Source organism: Pararge aegeria, chromosome 20 (assembly GCF_905163445.1).
Source record: "Pararge aegeria chromosome 20, ilParAegt1.1, whole genome shotgun sequence".
NCBI lineage: Eukaryota > Metazoa > Arthropoda > Insecta > Lepidoptera > Nymphalidae > Pararge > Pararge aegeria.
Genome location: NC_053199.1, coordinates 15743287 through 15764346, shown reverse-complemented (window position 1 = coordinate 15764346; position 21060 = coordinate 15743287). Strand labels below are relative to the sequence as shown.

The 21060-nt window shown below is 35.8% G+C and overlaps 1 protein-coding gene across 1 annotated transcript in view; it reads left to right on the top strand.

Moving 5' to 3' along the window:
- Nucleotides 1-21060, top strand: part of LOC120632529 — a 190885-nt gene that overhangs the window by 98359 nt on the left and 71466 nt on the right. The window lies entirely within an intron of this gene.

The window sequence follows — 21060 nt, the reverse complement described above, 5'->3', positions numbered from 1 at the left end:
GTGTTAAGTATAGCCCCTTCAATCAACGGGTGCCAATACTTCATTTCCACGCCTTATGTTACGTAAACCCTATCACAAAGGTATTAAGGTTCGTTTTGAACAAACTCCCTGCATTGATATTCATCATCTCGAAATACCAACGAGAAAGCGTGCGAAATATTTATTGGTATGTGTAAATTGTTCCAAGAAAGGCTACTGTGTTATTTTTTTTATTAAATTACGTAAATCGTTCTGTGGTACAAATAACTTACATCCTAGTTGTCGGTACAAAGAATAATTATCTCGGGAATGACATTCGAGCAATAAAGAAAATAAACATTAAGCTTAATTTGCTATATTCAAGCTTAAATTCATTCTCGGGAGATGTTGACTTTACAATGAACAATTGCTTGGAATTTCAGTTGTGTAACGTTATAAATCATAATCTCCTCGGGATGCTCCGGTTTTAGGGCGAAACAAAAGCAAGAAAAGATTGAAGACATTCTAAAGGCAGAAATAAAGTTTTCTTTTTATTTTTCCTAATCCTGAGGTTGCCTGGCAGAGATCGTTAGATAGCGATAAGGCCGCATTTTGTATCCTACTACGTACTTGAAGTGTTTGTTTTTTTTTTTGTGTTTTTGGACTAGATGTGGTGTACAAATAATGAAAATAAATAATACATAATAGCACCCTTTCATAAATAAAAACCGTTAAGCGGTTCTAGGGAGTTGACAGGAAATTACTTTCGCATTCCTTTTATAGGTCCGACATCACGTTACCACTTGGTCTGCCATGGATCATTCATAATGGAGAATCTAAACGGTTTTATAATGATAGTGCGAATATTTAATTTGCGTTGTTTATGGCTGTTGTCGAGGTTTCTCAATGGTTTTCTATTATTTTATGCATAGGATGCAAATTGATAAATCAAGTGTTAATGGTAATAGTACGGCCACCAAATTGTATACTTTGTATAAAAAATTGATTTACCACTTTTCTGTAATTTTATGTGGCGTACAATAAAAGTGTATTCATTCATTCATTCAAAAGAGTGAAGAGGAAAGAGGTTAGGCGTGGGATCGACAACTTGATCTCCAAACTGACTGGGCTGGAACTAAGAATTTCTTGACAGAAAAACTATCCAACACTATCGGGTCAACCAGGAGATCGAACGCAGAACCTCGTACTAGATGTTAGTACATGAGGCAGTTTTAGTCCCAAAACGCTCAAACGTACCAGTAACTTTAGAACCACTAAATTTCAAATTCACACAATTTACTAGTAGGTATTATATTATCTCTAATACCTTTAAAACAATTCCATGTTTTATCTGACCTTTGGAACATCTATCAATCGCCAACATACAACAATTGGCTTTTAGGTAAAATTCATGACTTCGAGGTAAACATTTTAACACAGCACTGTAAACACAACTCTACGTTAACATCACAAAAGCTACATTAGCGTCTCTTATTATGTCAAATTGAAGTGTCGCTTGAGTAGTTTACTATAGAAGAGCAATGTTATTCTTGAAACGTAGTTATTTAAACTATAGTGCGTTAAATGGGTCGATGGTGTCAGTTACCACATGTTTAATGTTACCAACCTGGTTTTGAAATTACCTAAAAAACGTAATCTTTGTTTATATTTTCGTCACACTGAGCTTTGCTTTCACTCATGATATAGAATAGAATAGAATAGAATAGAATAGAAAAACTTTATTGCACCATAATACATTACAACACAGAAAAAATACACGGAAACCAGTAATAGTACTTAGTGCTAGGGTGCAAAGGCTAAAAGTGATCTTTTAAAGGCAACCTAAGCGTACAAAGCCGATAAAAAAGTGGAAAGTGGATAGAGTAAGTTTATTCGTATGTTCTTATCAAATGCATCAGAACATTGTCGCCAACAATTGATGGATAATTAGAGCCCATTGGCCAATGCTGCAGTCTTAGTATAAAATTTGCTAGCTCTCAATAGAGAACTCGTTTTCGAGTATTAAACTCCGTATCGTCATGCAGGTTTCCTCACAATGTTTTCCTTTACCGTTGAAGCAAGTGATATTTTAATTACTCAAAACGCACATAACTTAGAAAAGTTAGAGGTGCGTGCTGAGATTCGAACTGGGACTCCCGAAGTGAAGTCGCGCTCCTACCCAATGCGCTATCACCGTTTCAATCTGCCTTCTTTTACCCTAACAAAACTCCCTGCAAGATACCTGTATCCCATCATCCAGTCCTTTATAGTTTTTTTTTTGTAGTTTTTATTGACGGGTCAGGTAGATGGCTCACCTGATGTTAAGTAGAAATCCATTGCCTATAAACAGAGCAATACTTCACAGAGCATGCAAGGAGCACGTTCTGCAACATGCTATGTGTTCATTAATTTGAGGCGTAGATGTTACAACGGCAACCACGCCCTTTAGAACGAAATGCAGCATTGCAACAATGCTATTTAGCGGCAGAAATAAGCATGATGATAGTACTTCACCGGACGAGCTCTATCTCAAAAAGCTCCACAACTACTACGCTACAATTGGGACGAGAAAAATACAATAGATTTTTAAATCCCACTGCTGGACATAGGCCTTTGCTTTTATTAGAGATAAAGGGATATAGCTTATCTTAAACTCATCGCGATGTTCTAACGCGGGTTGTGTAGATACTTCTTCAAATTTTGCTTGCTAGAGAACTCTATTTAGTTTTTGTCACAAAGTATAGTTAAATATACCAGAAACAAAGAATGTATTAAACGATAATACAAATGTTATCGAAGATCTCGGTCAGATAAGAAACATTTACGAATACCTTAACACCAAACATGGTTGAGTTGTTGCGATCTAGGTCCGAGATACAAATCTCAAAGAGGTACTGACAGAATTAACCCAATTGTATAACAGTTTATTACAATAGTGCTATAAACACTTAATCAGAAATAATAACATTTAAGTATCCATAGATTATAAAGTAATTATATGTATCTGACCAACTATACGTATATTGCTGGATCAGTTATGGAAGTTTCCAAACTTTACAGTCTTGTGCAAATTCAGTCTGGTGTCAAAAATCTTGCCAAATAAAGGTAATCTTGAATAGATCATAAACTTTGGATATCATTTTGAACACTTTGACAATTCATTGCGTCAATTTTTTTGAGGTAAAAAGAGTAGGGGAGGCCGGGGCTGGAAGTTCCTGGGGCACGTTGTTCCGACAGTAATAACTTTGTAAAGAAAAGAGATAGCAATTCACGTGAAGTGCGTCGTTGAAGCATCAGGTACCGCGCCACTTTGGCGGCCATCTTAGTTGCTTCGACGGCGGCGAAAGTGTGGCCGTGTGCACTGTGCTATTAGAACACCACGTGAGTAAATTTTTTCGTTATTAAACTTTTTGGTCTATTTTTCTTTATTATTGACCGATTTATGTGCATCTTTCAAATTTTAGAGTGGCATTTGTGAGGTATTTTGTAGCTTGAATGTTTTTTCAATTGAATTTGTTAATTTGCTAGCATGACAGTTTTTATCCAAAAATATAATTTGGGGCTACAAGTTCCCTCCTAAAGGGGCTGGTTGTTCCCCGGAACAACTTACCCCAATCGATCCTTAAATTTTCTATACATTTTTACAGTATATTTTTCATTTTTTTAGGATGGTACGTACCTACAAACGAAAAACTGAGAGAGGGGAAATATCCGAAACGTTATTACGTCAAGCTGCCAATGCTGTCATACAAGATGGAAGAAAAGTAAAAATGGTAGCCAGAGAACTGGAAATTTGCCACATGACATCGATTTGTAAAAAAAATTAAAGCTGGTAAAGATCTTATCTTATCTATAAAGAAGAGGTTATAAAAGCAGATCAGTGTTTACCACAGAACAGGAAAAAGAGCTAGTTAACTACATTTTAAAGTGTTCATCGATATACTTCGGTTTGCTGCCAGAAGAGGTGCGAAAAACTTGCGTATGAATGTGTAGTTAAATTTTCTTTTCAAATGAGGAACCCCTCCAGCCTTCTAGCAGTTCAGTTACGATTGAAATGGATGACCAGCCAGGACCATCCAATATTCAAATATTACCTCAGATTACTTTGCAGCCGGAATCTATTACCATAAACACTTCAACATCGGGTCAGATTTGTGAACCACCTCAACAATCTGCAACAGATCAGGGTGATGTATCTCAGGCTGCCTCTGTGACCATTAATAGTGCCCAAGAACTTCAATTTACACCAGTAAAGATGAATGCTTCAGCTGTGTTTAATCCTGAAATTGTAAAGCCTTTACCAAAGGCATCCCCAAGATTGCAGATGGCTACAAAACGCCGTATTAGAAAGACAGCTGTTTTGACCGACACGCCAGAAAAAAATGCATTAGCTGAAGAACAGGTAAAGAAGAAATCAAGGAAAGAAAAAGCAATTAGAAACAAGGGGAAAGAAAACAACAATAATAAAGAAAAATATAAAGGCAAGGGAAAAGCTCAAAAAAAAGGTAAACGAAGAGTATTACAAGAAAGCGAGAGTGATAGTGATGATGAGGTTCTGGAATGGTACTGCATAATTTGTTGTGATTCATATTCAAATTCACTACCAAGAGAAAAGTGGATAGAATGTAGCTTGTGTAGAAATTGGGCACATGTTAAATGTATAAATGAAACTGATAACATTACTTATGTGTGTCCCAACTGTGAGTCAGATGAAGAATTTAACGATGAATAAGAATAAAAGTTACCAAAGTTGATTACGACTTATTAAAACAAGACTGATGACTTGTCTTCATTGTAATTTTATTTCACTTAATAAAAATAATTTGATAACCTCAAGGTGATAAATAATTTGACGTTATTTGTTTAGTTATTATAATTGTAAGTTTTGATCTCACTTTCCATTAAATTTATTATTGAAGCGTTTGCAAGAAGGTTACCTATTTTTTTATGTAGTTAAAATAAGTGCAGTTATGTTTGTAAGGTTTTTAACTTGATGAATCTCTATTATAGTTGAATTAAAAGAAATATTTATCTGAAGATTGCCAGTTATGTTCTGTTATCTTTTTTTAAGTTCAGTTATGGAAGTGTCAACATTTCAAAATGTTAATCTAGACGTAGCTAGTAATTTTTTTGTGTTTTTTAAAGTTTATACCATTTTATAACAACGTAATAAACGTATCTATAGAAATTATTGTTTTATTTTAAAGAAACCTTATATTATCCTTTTACTTTATTTAAATTACCCAAGTGGAACAATTTGCCCCACACATGGAACAACTCGCCCCAAAGTGGGGTTAAATGTTCCTTTCCAAAATTATGCAAAAATATGCCTGTACAAAAAAATATATTAAGAAACTAGCAGAAATGACTTCACTATTACAGAGACCGATTAAGACTTTTTAATAAAATCAAATATTAAAAATTGAAATCTTATTTTTTTTTCATAAAATTACATGTTATTTGAAAATCGGAACTTTCAGCCCCGGCCTCCCCTACAGGAGTTTTTCTTTCCATTTATTCATTACTTACGGTGAGGGCCAGTAATGAAAGCTTGGGTGTGAATTGCTCTAGCTTCATAGCTTAATTTAAATTTACTGGAAGATGGTGATAACAAAAAAATAAATTTACCCGGCTAAGTTTGTTGTGGGCTCTTCTTAGACCAGGGCGCGTTTGGAACCCTCGTAGCTTTAGATTTAAGTTGGCGAACGAAGTTATCACCATCCCGTTACAATTATGTAAACAATTATATATGAACGCTTCATAAGTGCCTGTGATAGGCCTACATGAATAAAGAAATTTTGAATTTTGAATTTTGAATTTTTTGAATTTAAGTGACTTCACTTTAACATTCAGTACATCCTAAACATAATGATGATGTATCCAAATTTATTTTTAGGGTCAGTGCTGTCCAGGCTCCTGACAGTTTTCTATGTTTCTATATTCACACAAAATTTTCAACACATCTGTGCTAGTATTTTCTATATTGACAAAACATGTAAACTAAGGTAAGCTTTTGCTCAGAAGATGCTTGTGGTATAAAAAATATTAACCATTTACCACTCATGGTAAAAAAAATTGATGGACATATTTTTAAAATAGGATAAGAATTAGGTTAATAAATAACGCATAATACTTTTGTGACAGTTCTTAATTAATGTCCAATGTTTAAAATTTTAAGTGTTAAGATAATAATTTGAAAAATAAACACCAAAAAAATTTACACAGTTCAAGCAATAAAATTTATTATTTTCTATTCTATGCTTAATTTTGATTTGCTGGCTGCTTCACTATAGGTGGCGTTCAAAAATCAGATACCACTGAGTGACTGTGCGTATGTCAGGGCTCGCTACAGCTTACTAAAGGTTAGATTGAGGCACCAGATCCGAACAATTCAGAATGAGTTCATATAAATTGTATGCAATTAATTAACTGAACAATGACGGTCCTCGGCACTGATATAAGTAGATATACCTTAAACTTGACAATCTAATTTACCCAGTGTTCTTAGTAATGGCATCTGTCAATATCTATCATTATAAAACGGAGGTACTGATAAAACCATAGTTAAACAGCCGTTCTCAATGTTAATTGTTATGAGAAGAACGGAGTAGAGGCTGGAAACGTACGGCCTTTAAGGCCAAATACCGTTGTGGCAGACTTATGACATGGCCAATTTACATTCAAGATATTTGCTGGTACGAGTATAGTAAATAGCGCATAGATTATATTGACAGGGCAAGCGGTAAAGTACAAATGTATAGATTAAGCGATAATACTAGTTAGGGAAATAATTCTAGGTTTAAATTAGTTATTGTGTTATATTTGAGTCCCATTTAAAGTTAGACGATTATTTATGGAAATAATAAAATTGAATGTGATACAATAATTTTGAAAACAGATAATTGATGTAGCTAACTTCGTATAAGATGATGAAATTGATGAATGTCTCTTCAATATTTATTATCAGTCAAACAAACAATGCAAAACAGGTTTTTTTTTATTTAAATTTAAATACAAAACATGGTGACACTTTCGGCGAGAAACAGAATAGTCAAGTATAAAGTATTAGTAAAATAATAAAAAAAATAAAGTGTTACTCAATATTAGCCTACGAGTTCGGAGATTTTACAAATCATCATAATTGAAATGGCGGAAAAACTATGCGGAAATAAAAAGCTTTTTCCAGCAAGCAATAGAGCGCCTGGAAATACAGGAGAATTTATGTATATATCATGACTGCGCTCCACAACATAAGTCATATCATGAAAAATGAAAAGCAAAACTTGCAGTCGAACCGCGGTGACATTTACCCCATATTCCACCCGTAATATATGTTAAGACGTCAAGGCAGACCCAGACTCGAAATATAAACATTAATTTCACTATCATCCTCACCATCTTATAATTCATACAAAACAACACACCCGTACCCCCAATTAACTTTGCGCTATATATCACAGATATATCTTCAAATATACAAGCACTTGTCAGCTCAATATTTATAGTTCAGCTACCAGAATGCAAATTGCGTCGCTGGGCCATTTTGATGTAATGTGCTAGCATTTATCACCTTATGAATTCTGTGAGCCTGGTCATTATTTTGCATAAAGTTGTGCTAGGGATGCTCGTTTTTTATTAAATCGATATGAAAAATGATACCGAAAGACTTATTCGTGACATGATCTACTCCAGTCTTTGTGTTTCTCTCTATTTCTCCTTTATTATCCTTACTGTGTCGTGGTGTGCGATTAAATAATTTAAATAAGAAAAGAATTCCGAAGAATTGCCTTCATAAAAACATAGTGTTGTTTTAAGTTGAAAAATTTCAAAAACTTACCTTGTGACTGACTGCCAATTTCTTGCCAATTATCTTCTCAGTGTTATCAATGCGTGCCTTCCTCAGTATGAAATGGATACTAAAATGGCCACTTACGCTAGTAAATTCCATTGTTTTAAAAAGTTTTTATCATCATCGTCATATCCGCTACAGAGCACGGGTCTCTTCCTACAATGAGAAGGGGATTATAGGTGATAGTTTTTATAAAACGTCGTAATCAAAATAATTTTGTTTAGCGATAAAAAAACACTATTTCAACACACAGTTTAGCCGGAGGTGACACTTTATTTACTCAGGAAATGTGGAGAGTTAAATCGTGAATTGGCACCCTTAAGCTATATGAGTATAGTATTTTAAAGTCGTTCCTTATTTATTCGTATCCATTCGAGTATAATGCGCTGCATTGAATTCAGAGAGCTCGATAATCAAAGCTCATCTAGGACTTATCATTGTAAAAATATCGACATTCCGTTTTTCAGTGACAGCGAATATCGACATTTTAGTGCGCGCAGGCCATAATTTAGCATTTAGGTGTGCTCTTTATGCCCCAATGATTGCACCCTGTCACTTGCCTCGATCGTAGTAAAACGTCGTTTGAAACTAGTCTCTCATTTCTATCAATTATCTTGTCCCGGAGGAAAACTGGTCCAGGTGTTAATATAGATTTTCTTCGACACGTTCTGGTCATTTTCCTCGACACGTCTGACTGTGCAAGTTGGTGACACCTTCTGATGATTGAAGTTGCGTTCCGTTTCTTTTATATTCCCTAAGAACGACAATGTTGGTCTCGTTTCCCTATTTCTTGTCTCTTCTTTCTTGTTGCCAATATTTTCATGGACCTTATTGTTATGAGGATTGTTGCTGGATTGGCTGTCATTTGACTGTGATAGCCAAATATAATTTGAAATTCAAATTCAAAATTAATTTATTTCAATTAGGTTTACCAAAAGCGCCTTTGAAACGTCAAATCTGTCTGTTTTTAGTAACTCTGACCACAATCCTAAAAGTATATTCAACCAACAAGAAACCATCAAGAAGCCATTGATCGTTTTCCTGCAATGACATCTAAGTTGAGAACAAACGGTTAGTCACTTCATACATACTATTTAACAGATGACAGTTATAATTTTACCTATAATGTTATAAGCGTTCACCACAAAATGTGAAAATGGAAAAAAGTGTGTGAGCTAGCAATATACCGCGGGTGTAAAGTTACAAGTTTGGAAAGCTTGTTTTTGGAAACAATGCATACAATAATGGCTAAATGAGGATTCTGTATTCTCAATTCAAGGATCAAAATATATTCTTGTATATCTTTGAACGAGCAACCCTTTTTTTTTATACATATAATCTCGGAATCGGCTCCAACGATTTTCATGAAATTTAGCATACAGGGGGTTTCGGGGGCGATAAATCGATCTAGCTAGGATTCATCTTTAGAAAATGTCATTTTATTCGTGTTTTCCGGTAATATCTGATTTGGTGCAGACGAAGTTGCACGGGTCAGCTAGTTATACTTATTACATGTCAATACATAATAGCGGCACAACACCTTGGAATTTGGAACACAAAGACATATGTCCAGCAGTGGACGTCTATAGGTTAATATGATTATGAGGACGACTTCTCAATAATCAGAATTGGGCAGATTACGTTGTTAAATGTCGCTAAGATAGGATGTAGAAATTTTAGGGCGCTGGGTTTTAATGTTAGTCCTGTCCAGCCTTCGACTTACCAAAAAGGGACAGTTCAGCACTATACCACACGAGCACACCAATGGTTTTAAAATATGAATTAATTGTTCACAAAGCCGGCCGGCACGCCGTTTAGTAAAAACAAGAATATTAAAGAATCGAAAGTTGTGAGGAAGATATTCTCTTCACACCGTAGTTCTTGTAACCAGTCACTTAAACTTCTAATGGCCGCGGTAACAGTTCGCGCGCACTTTTATCACACCCGATTGGCTGTTGTAATGTTGGTATGATAAAGATTATACAGGGAGGAAATAAAAGATTAACTATAAAATATAAAGTCATAGAAAATTTAAGTAAAACATATAGAGAATTGTTTAATGTATATTAACTAACAAATTGAACATTAAGAAACTGAACAACTTTAATGTTTATAATTTGGTTTACGAAGGTAGACTAAATTCCGTGAAATTGTGTCCACAAACAAATCGTTAAAATACCCACATTATTCGTTCACAATCTTAACAGCTATCATTGTACTTAATTATATTGCGTTAGTATTTTAAATATTTTACTGAGACAGCCCTTTGCACGCCTTTAAATATAATTTTCAATGTATTGATAAAGATCATTCAATTTATTGTATCTTCGATTCGGGGTTCTTTAGGTGAGTCTATTTAAATAAATAAAATATACTACGACAATACACACATCGCCATCTAGCCCCAAAGTAAGCGTAGCTTGTGTTATGGGTGCTAAGATGACTGATGAATATTTTTATGAATAATATAGATAAATATTTATAATATACAGATAAACACCCAGACACTGAAAAACATTCATGTTCATCGCACAAACATTTTCCTCGAACCCACTCCACGGCCTTGGACTCAGCAAGCAATCGTCCGTCCAATTTGAAGTTCCTTTTTTTAAGTCCACTAAAAATTAATCCTTGACTTCAAGCTCACCGATGGTAAGTGATGATGCAGTTTAGGATGCTAGCGAGCTTATCTGTTAGGGATATGGATATAATTTTTTTTTTTTGTCGTAGCAGATCTTTTTGTGACAGTATTTTTGCAATATTGTGCTCCGGTCTGAAGAGCTTGGTCCGGTGTTATTGCAGGCCCATGAGGCTTAACACTTACGCCTCAAATTAATGGACACAGGACGGCACGTTGCAGGACGTGCTCCTTGCTTGCGCTGTCAATTATTACCATAAATAAATAGTTTTATAAATCCATACCCCTAAAAAGTTTGTACGCGACATCTTACCGAAAAACTAAATAATTTTGTGGCTAGGCTAGCCACGGCCGAAGCCTCCAGTCACAGTCGAGCGCTCCCTAAAATCTCCTATAATATGTCATCTGTAGACAAATAGTCTAATAGACCAACGTGCCTGTTAATGACGTCACATGACTGCATTTTTGCTGGGTTCTATCAGGTACCCTTGTTTATATAAAACTCATCTGTGGAAACCCGTTATTAGTTTTAAGACAACCAATTTGTTAACTATTTAGAACTTACAACTGTTGGTTTTCCAATTAAAGAAAAATAAAAAAATAATGTATTAATTTTTAATGAAATAAAAGCAGTGCTCGGTGCATCAAAGCGCCCCACAAAACTTGTTAAATCGTAAGCAATACATGATATTACCGATGTAGTTTATTACAATCAGTAATAATTAATTAATTAATCGATATGCAATTAATACTTGGTAGTCGTTACGTATGTTATTATAATTGCGTGTGGTATGAATCGAACATAAAAAGTATATAATTACAAAAAACATTGTAATAGTTGTTACTATTAATTTGTAATTGCAATTCAAATATTTTTTGCTCGTATGGCCTCCGATTACGGACTTGACAGTTTTATTACCGTTCGTTCACGTTTTTCCTCATCATCATCATCCATTATGCATTTGAAGTTGGACATCATTTTGTCTTCGAGGGATGTGGACTAGGAACTCCTACCTGCAAATTGTGTTCCACACGCACATACCAAAAAACCGGTACTCCATGTTACTTTATTATATCTTCTTGACTTCTTAATTGCAAGTCCTTTTTTAACAACGTGTAATCAGCCACGCCGGTGAAATGAATAAATGAATGAATATACTTTTATTGCACACCAAAAGAGTAAATAGAAAAAAATGCAATGTTTAACAAAACAACGGCCGTCCAATATACAACATATACCCATAAAATAAAAATTTAATTTCTTAAATATTTATATATAATATATGAAAAACAATATTTGTAACTAAAAACAAATAAATAAATAAGTAACTACAAATATATATATATAATATAATATATATTGTGCCGAGCAGGTCAAGAGGCATAAATATGAAAACCTGGATAGCAGCTTCATTTTTGTGCCTTTTGGAGTAGAGACTTTGGGACCGTGGGGTCCGGAGGCAAGACAGCTTTTCAAAGAATTATCGAAAAGGGTTATCGAGTCAACCGGTGATCCTAGAGCGGGCAGTTACCTTGGCCAACGAAATAGTTTGGCCATCCAAAGGGGCAATGCTGCCAGCATCTTAGGAACTGTGCCTCGCTGCGGTGGTTTCGAGGACGTTTTAGATTTTATTTAGTTTTAAATAGTTTATTTTAGGTTATATTAATATTGTATGATAATAATTCCTAATATATCTATATATATATAAAAGAGAAAGTGTGTGGGTATGTTCCTTATAGGCTCCGAAACGGCTGGACCGATTTCAATGAAACTTTGGGAATCTCCGGATTGACCTGGCGAGTAATCCTGTAAAGTTTGGTGACGATCGGAGCACTCCTATTTTTGAACTGTCAAACTGTCAAATACAGCTTTTATTAAAAATTTAATGAAGATTTGCATAGATTTTTAATTATAGGCAAAGGAGGCTCAAACTTAAGCCTCAAGTTTATAGACATATGGGGGGTGGCCCTTTACAAGACGTGTTTTTTGCGTGACCTGCGAAATGTTGCTCTGTTTAGACGATGGCTTCCCATCATCCAACGCGATGCATTTACCATCACTGGGCTGCTTATTTGACAAATATTATGCACTTAGTTATCACTTGTCTCCCTATATATTCTGTTAAATATTACTATTAAAAGTACTATTCTGCAGTAGGCCAGCGTGGTGGACTAGATCCAAAAACAGGTAACAGGTTGATAACGATGCACTTCTTTGGATTGCACTTCTTTGTGACCATTTTCTTGTTTTTTTTTATTTATAAACCAATGAAAAATATATTTTTCTAGGGAAATAATAATTACAAACTAAAATTACATTTACAATAAATATAAGCCATCCAACTGTTCACTTACGGGCATGGTACCCAAAACGCTGGTGCTATTGCCCCTTTGAATTGCGATACTTAGCCGTTGGGCTAAATAAGCGCCAGCTCTTGGGTCACCCAGACGCAAGGACCAATTTTTGGGACACGATGTTAATAAAATGTCCGAAGACCACGGGCCCAGAGTCTCAAACGCAAGCGCCGCAAAAAACTAGTCATTACAAATATCGGAGTATTTACGGCGCTTAAGCATTTGAGCAGATTCGGCAGCTGCTGCCGCTTGCTTGGGGCATACTTGGCAAGTGAGGAGCTGCCATCGTATCAACGCAGGTCGCATCCCACACCAGCACACTCTCCATCGACCACGGTACTATAGCCATACCGTCTGGTCTCTTGCCTCCCTAAACAAACCGGGAGGTTCCAATTGTGCAGGAATAGACGCAGAGGCAGAGCGTGACGGACTATATCATTGATAGCGCCGTAACGATACAAACGGCCAGCATTTATATTTTCTTGATTTGACTATCGTTTTTTTTTTATTCCGCCACAAGTATCCTTGACTGCAATCTCACCTAGTAAGTGATGATGCAGTCTAAGATGGTAGCGGACTAGGGAGTATGGTAGTCATATCCCTAATTGGTTTCTACGCAACCGGAACACTATATCGCTTTGCGGCACGTCTTTGTCGTTATTTGCAAAAGCCTCTTTTACCCGGTTGTACCTTGCGACCACCCAACGTAAGTCACTTTCCAGATATCACTTGCTTTTACGGTGAAGGACACATCACGAATAAACCTGCATGCCAGTGTTCTCCATAATCCCGAAAGCGTGTGAAGTCTACCAATTAGGCTTGTTTATTCAGTATCGGTGGAAAGATGGACGGCAAACGCAGCGTAGATCAGCCCTCATCAAGGAGTACAGGCTACATCCAGCGAATCGCTGGGAGTCCCGGAACGTGGATTGTGGAACTCCCTACAAAAGACCTATGTCCAGCTGTGGACGTCTATCGGTTGATATGATGATGATGTTGATGAGTTCAATATAAAGATTGGTGTTTGACCGATATAGCAACGTTGCGGGAAGTAGCCAACGAAATAGCCATAAAACGAAGATTGTGATCGACAGGCGTGTCATCAGTGGACATGGCGCTATGTACAGTTTATGGAATAAACGGTCTGCTCATAATCTTATCGTAAATATGTTTAATCGCGCATACAAAGTGTTGGGACTACAAACTGTATGAACTTACTGATAAAATATGAACTTGGATCAATTAAACAGGTGCAAGTTTTCATTATGTTCATCGGTTTCCACTTAAAATAAAGGGTCCGCTTAAAATAAATACTACCCCTTAGTATATATTTTAATTTACTGAAAAGTAACCCTTAATGTGTTTGATTATTTTCCGAAATGATTAATAAATTCTGATAACTGACCCACTAAGACTGATTTTCAGATTTATAGTATAAGTTTGAATTCGAAATTTAAATTTGAATATCGGACAAGTAGAAAAGGCTGTGACAAGGGTGGGAAGAACCTAAATACTATGATTATCATGCTGGACTAAAGCCCTATACCAACGGGCCTCTGACCACGCTGGGCAGACGGGTTGGTGATCGCAGTAGACAGTAGTATTAGCACAGAGCACGCTGCTGCCCGAGCTCCATTATAGCTTAGTCGCCTCGTACAACACCCGCGGGAAGAAAAGGGGTGGTGAGAACTGTATTATCATCTGCCGTCACCACACGGCCTACAGTGGCGTGCATAGAGGGTATGCACAGGGTATGCAGATTATATAAAAAGGAGAAAATATCCAGTACGAGTTCTATATACTTGAAAGTAGGCTTTTTATAACTCGTACTGGATGTTTTCTTCACTCTTTCACACCTCTATGCACGCTACTGACGGCCTACGCTTTTGTATCCCTATCCCTACTAATATTATAAATGTGAATGTAAGTTTGTTTGTTACGCTTTCACGCAAAAACTACTTAACCGATCCTCATGAAACTTTGTACACATATTGTTGGAAGTGTTAGAAGTAATATAGAATACTTTTTACCCCGACATTAAGCTCGGTTCCTTTGGGAGAGGGGATGAGTGTTTGATGATTTTACACCATAACTCCGACAAATTATAACAGATTTAAATAATATTTTTTGTACTATAGAGGTTATAATATGTGTTTAATTTTGCCCAAACTGTGGTTGGAAATAGAGGATAGAACTCCTCAGCGGACAGCAGCAAACCCCTCATTTAAGGCTTAGCGATACTGAATACTTAAATATTTTTTAGGACTACAAATAAATTGAATGCCAAATCAAAAAACGAAATAGAACGCAGAAGAAGTCGCGGGCAACAGCTAGTAAATAAATAAAATAAACACTACCTATAAACTTAAACAAAATCCGTTCAGCAATTTAATCATAAAGATATAGCGAGATCTATCCAGTAGAAAACTTTTCCTCACTCCCCGTCCCGTAAACTATCTGTATGCAAATATTCACATCCATCCTATGCTTCCCTGGTGACTGATAGAAGCACAAATAGGCAGACATACTTTTGCGTTAAAAGCATTTCTTAACGTAATTTTATTTTATTTATTTATGGATTAATTATGAGGCTAAGTTCAAAATCAGTATAGTCATAACGCTCCGGCATGCACGCGTTGTCGGCGCCTGCGCCGGCGTCGGTCGTACGCCGAGTTATAGCACTTTGCTAGACGCCCGTGCCTATCGCTTTTGCCTATTATACTAATGGCGCATATCCGCCAAATCTACAACCGCATACCGATGCGACGAGTCGAATTGAATCACTAAACGAATTGAAAGCGTTTTGAAATGCATATAAAATTGCGCAACTGGCAGGACTGCGACTCTGTGGCCCAAAATAATATATGCCCGTTTAATCTGTCGTTATTTGTTGTCTGTCGACAGCATAAGAACCATAGCATAGTGGTAAAGCACTCAGGCCACTATTGAAAGAGAGTCAAAACATGTAGGTTCCGCAATATTTATATGCATTTAAAAATAAAAATATTTTCTCCAAGTGTAGGTATAAACACGATAATAAAAATTACAAAAACGATCGATTTTCTACTGATCGCCATCAAATCATTATAACAATATGGTAAAAATTTGTCGTCGACTACAAATGAACATTTATGAGTGACATCGTCATCTGCGAAATGTAGGAAATATTTTGTAGGATTTAGTATAATACCTATTCGTTTTCTTTTTAGTTTTTTCTAATCCTAAGGTTGCCTGGCAAAGATCGCTACGTAGCGATAAGGCCGCCTTTTATATCCTGCTTCATGTGTTTTTTCTTTTTTGTGTCTCGTTTTTGTGAGTGGTGTACAAATAAAGTGTATAAATAAAAATAAATAAAATAATATTATTTTTATTGTATAGTTAATACGGGCCCAAATGCCACGTACTATATCATTGAATTTTCTTTGGCCTGGTCAGGAGGATTTGGATTGTGGAAAGTTAAAGTGCGTTCTGCCAGCGTTGAACTCAATCGGAGTTAATGTTGCTACTTTTAACGTGCCCTTACAGTTTAGTCCGCTAGCATCTAAAACTTCATTATGACCAATGCGAATGCAATCAATGGCTTACTTGTATTGGAATAAAAAAAACGATGGCTTCTTCTTCATCATCAATCTGGCCGAGTACAGGGTTTCCGCAAAGAATGAGAAGAGTTTCATGCATTCATGTTTCCTCAAGACGCGACGTGCTGTTCTACGTAGGCACATACCTAAATAAAAGACGCGTGCGTTAAACGAACGCGATCCCTCGAAATCCAGACGTAGGTAACTGAACTTTTGCAATCATGATTGTATATCAACCCAAAATTATTTGGAAGCATATAAATCTCCTTCAGTAACTCGGTATTTAGAAATCAAAAATGTTCGCATTAATCCGACGGCCGTGTAATCATATATCGGGGTTTGTTTATAAAACTGTCACGTACAAAATAAATATTTTCGATAATATCTCACCAATTTATTTGCAGCCTACTTAAAAATTGAGGGTAATTCGTAATTCAATCGCTTCGATATTTGTTTTGATTATGTGTAATGTAAATGTTTCTTATTGAATCATGCAAGTTATCCTGTATATTGCATATTGTTTATTAACCATTGAATACATACTAATATTATAAATGCTAAGGTTTGTTTGTTTATTGGTCCTTCCTTAACGCCCTAACAGCAACATCGACGTGATTTTTGGCGTAGGTAGAGTTAGTTGAAAGAACAGAGAGAAACATAGGGTTCTTTTTATGCCAGGAAAACAAGCGATTCCAACTGGATTTGTAATTAACTATAATAAAGGCGGACGAAGAACGCGTGTACTAGCTAGTTTATATATAAACATTTATAATAAATAATAATAAATATACTACGAAAATACATACATCGCCATCTAGCCCCAAAGTAAGCGTAGCTTATGATGACTGATGAATATTTTAATGAATAATAAACATAAATACTAATAATGTACACACAAACACCCAGACACTGAAAAATATTCATGTTCATCACACGAACATTATTCCAGTTGTGGGAATCGAACCCACGGCCTTGAACTCAGAAAGCAGGGTCGCGCCAATTGGCCGTCCAAAAAAACTTAATGATGATGATATCATTCTAAACAGTCAGACAAGGGTTTACTATAACGTCTAACGTATAACAGGTAAGCTCGTTGTACCATCATAGTACAGGTGAGATTGCAGTCAAGGGCTAACTTGTAGTCAATTATTTTTAAATTAAAAAAAAACCGACTTCATCATACGCCTAGGAACTAAAAAGCAAAAAAAAATTGCTACTTTGGGTTACATTATTGTTGATTCTTTAACGCAGCTCGACCGACTTCGACAAAATTTAAATGGGGCCACCTGGAAAGTATGCCTTTAAAACAAAAGAAGTTTTAAAATCGGTTCAGGCATCTTTGAGTAAACGGTAAACGGGTAACCTTTTTGAAGTCGGTTAAAATAATATGATCTTTCTAACGCAACACATTTAAAAAAGTGACTTTTCTAATTACTCCTTGTCTCCGTATTCCGATAAGAGATATTTCAACAGGTTGTGAAATCATTAGGTTCGAATTAGTTAATATTTATAATTAAATCCACTAAGTCATTGAAGCACCTACCTGAATGAGTATTTGCCAGTAATATATTAGGTAACCTACAGTTTTCGGTCAAGAATTACGTGAACAAATAGGTTTTTTAGATATGGCGCCAAATTTAATTCAATATTGTTCAAAAATACTAATGCTTAAGTATAATTTGACCAAGTTTACAATTCTCAAATGTGTGCAGCAAATATTCTTAAATGTGTGAAACCAAATAATTTTGTTCTTGAGAAAGAAACTTGTTATTTGATTTATTTCTAGTTTTTACTATGATAACCTGTTTGAACTGTATAAGTTGGAAATTTAGAATATTTACAGTCAGTACAGTAGCATTGAATTAGTTCACTGTCGTTTGCGGTAGATGGCGTCACAAGTTTGGTGTCTGGCGCTATCGAAGTGTTTTTTGCGGATTTTATCTGACAAAGTCGTGCCGCTAAGCAATCTGCGATCGTTGGCACGAACCTCTAACTCTTCCGAATTCTAAATAGTTTGTGTTCTGTTCTGTTACGTTCCGTTCCGTTCAATTCCGTTCCATTAAATTCTGTTATGTTCTTTCTCGCTTGGTTCTTGGCTCTTCTTATTTTCTGAAGATTGATGATGTTGAAGAAGCCCTCGTTATTTACTTTCATTCTAATAGAAGTTAAGTTAGTCCTTTGCTGCATTCTCAATTGGAGACAGATAATAGAGTTTAAGATGGTAGCGGACTAACCTGTTAGGGATAAATCAGCAGCATTAACTCCTATTCAGTTTTTACACGGCATAAATAGGTAATAAAATTTAGTAACGCGATAGATCATAGAGGTGGGGCGAAGTTGTTAGCTTTGCAGATATAGTAACTTTGATGAAAATCCGTCAAAGATGGCCGCCGTCATAAATTGACGAATTTCATTTCCCTCGATATGGGTATCAAATGAAAAGGCCAGGACATGGACCAGAAGAATAATGTACACATATTGAACGGGTGTTTTTTTTAATTTTCAATTAAATATTATTTATAGTTATGATTAAAGACCCAAGCAGTTAACTAAAAAAACATCGACTATAAATAGAGCAACCCTGCGCAGGTCACGTAAGGAACAACTACAAAGTTACGCCCCTTGTCAAAAAATTCATAATTCAAAACTCATTTATTTCAAGTAGGCCTAATCGTCCGAAACGTCAAATCTGTCTGTGTGTAGTGACTATACCACCGGTTCGGAAAGCAGATTCTGCCGAGAAGAAGCCGGCAAGAAACTCAGCAGTTGCTCTTTTCCAATATCAACAATTAACATTTTACATTTTTAAATTCATTTTTCTATCTTGTGAGAGATGAAAGCGGAGCCGGTCACTTCCAAGCAACCTTGTCATTAAGAAATTCATCGATTGTATAATAACCTCGCTGTAATAAATGTGTTTTAACACATTCTTTAAACTTATGCATTGGTAGGTCCAAAATTACCTTAGGAATCATATTACCTGAATCGTAGGTGTTAAGCCACCTGTGCCTGTAACTACCCCAGCTTCTACTTCCTCGGACGATGTCTTATGTCACTAGTCAACCACGGAAAGTGGTTGCTTCTACCTACAATTATTAGTATTTAAGTTGAATCAATAACACTTCTATTTAAATCATAAACACTAGATAACACTATAACGGTGATTATAATCCCTTTAAGCCTCGATAATTCCCACAAGATTCTTATCTGACCTTATTAGTTTATTTAAAACTAGACTAGATTTCGCGACTTCGGCTAAGTATAACTTCTGATGCGTTTCATATACAAACTTAATTCCGCTAGTCCACGGAATATCCCCCGATCCATTGCATCTTTTTTTCCACCTGCGCTATTCGTAGAGTTGGAAACCCGTACTGCAGATAAGTGGATGATTTTTTGCGAAATCTGTCCCAAACCCAACTTAAGTTGGTTTGGGACAGATTTCAGGTATAACAATTCACCACCTTGTTAAAACTTACCACCAGCTGAGACCTTAATATTAATTCCTTTCGCAAGAATTAGATATCAAATTCGAGAAAGATATTCTTACTGTTAGTGGCGCGTGCTTACAATTGAACTTTCATCCCTTAGTTAACTGGGGTAAAAAAGTGGAGAACGCTTATTCGTTACGTAGTAGTTTTTTAAATTCTCAAACACCTATTTCACCATTTTAACTGCCAACCTAAATAGCAATTTTCATGAATATAATTTGAAAAGTCTATTTAACCACGTTAGGGGTATAATTAAAAAAAATATTCTCATAATGTCTTTCCAAAAATCAGGCTTGCAATCGCAAAAAAGATTTTTGAGAAAGGTACGTAACGTACTGCTATAGTTCCAGAGATTAGCGCATTCAAGCAAACAAACAAACTCTTTAGCTTTATTATTATTAAGTGACACTACAATATTATAACTTATTACTAACCTTTAGATTTGCAGAAAATATGTAATTAGGTATCCATTACAATAGATTATTTATTGTCTGTTTAGACGTGAAATATTGTTTATGATTGCCAATTGAACTAAGATATAAGATATAAGCCTTCGAAATGTGGGTATGCAGGAGAATGTTAAGGATATCCTAGAGAGACGAAAAAAAAAACGTAGCCGGGCATAAAGAAGAAATTGAGTTGCATATTAAGTAAAGAAAACAAAGCTTGAAAATACTAATTTCTACAACTCATGATACATGGACAAGATCCTAGGAAAACGAAGCGGGCGACGCAAAAGAACATCTTGGCTGATATACCTACGCCAATGGTTTGGAAACAGCAATCGTTCCTTCTTCTCCATCTAAGATTCAAGTTGCTTTAATGATCGCCGACCCTCGACAGAAGGTGGCACTTTAAGAAGGAGACGAATTAAATTAACCTTTAGTTATAATAAAACTTATTCGATATTGGATAGAAGCAGGCGTTACTTTGCGGAAATCCATGATATATTATCAAAATTAAGCTTAATTTGCTATACTCCGCGAAAAGCAGGAGAATCTGTGTGGTGTAATTTATAATTTCTTCAATCCTTATACCCCACACCAAACAGATCTTCGGCAATATACCCTCTACGCACGTTTCGCTCCGAAACCGGAGCATCATCAGGAGATGTTGACTTTACAATGAATAATTGTTACTTAACAATTATTCATTGTTCAGTCAATCGTAGAGGGTATATTGCCGAAGATC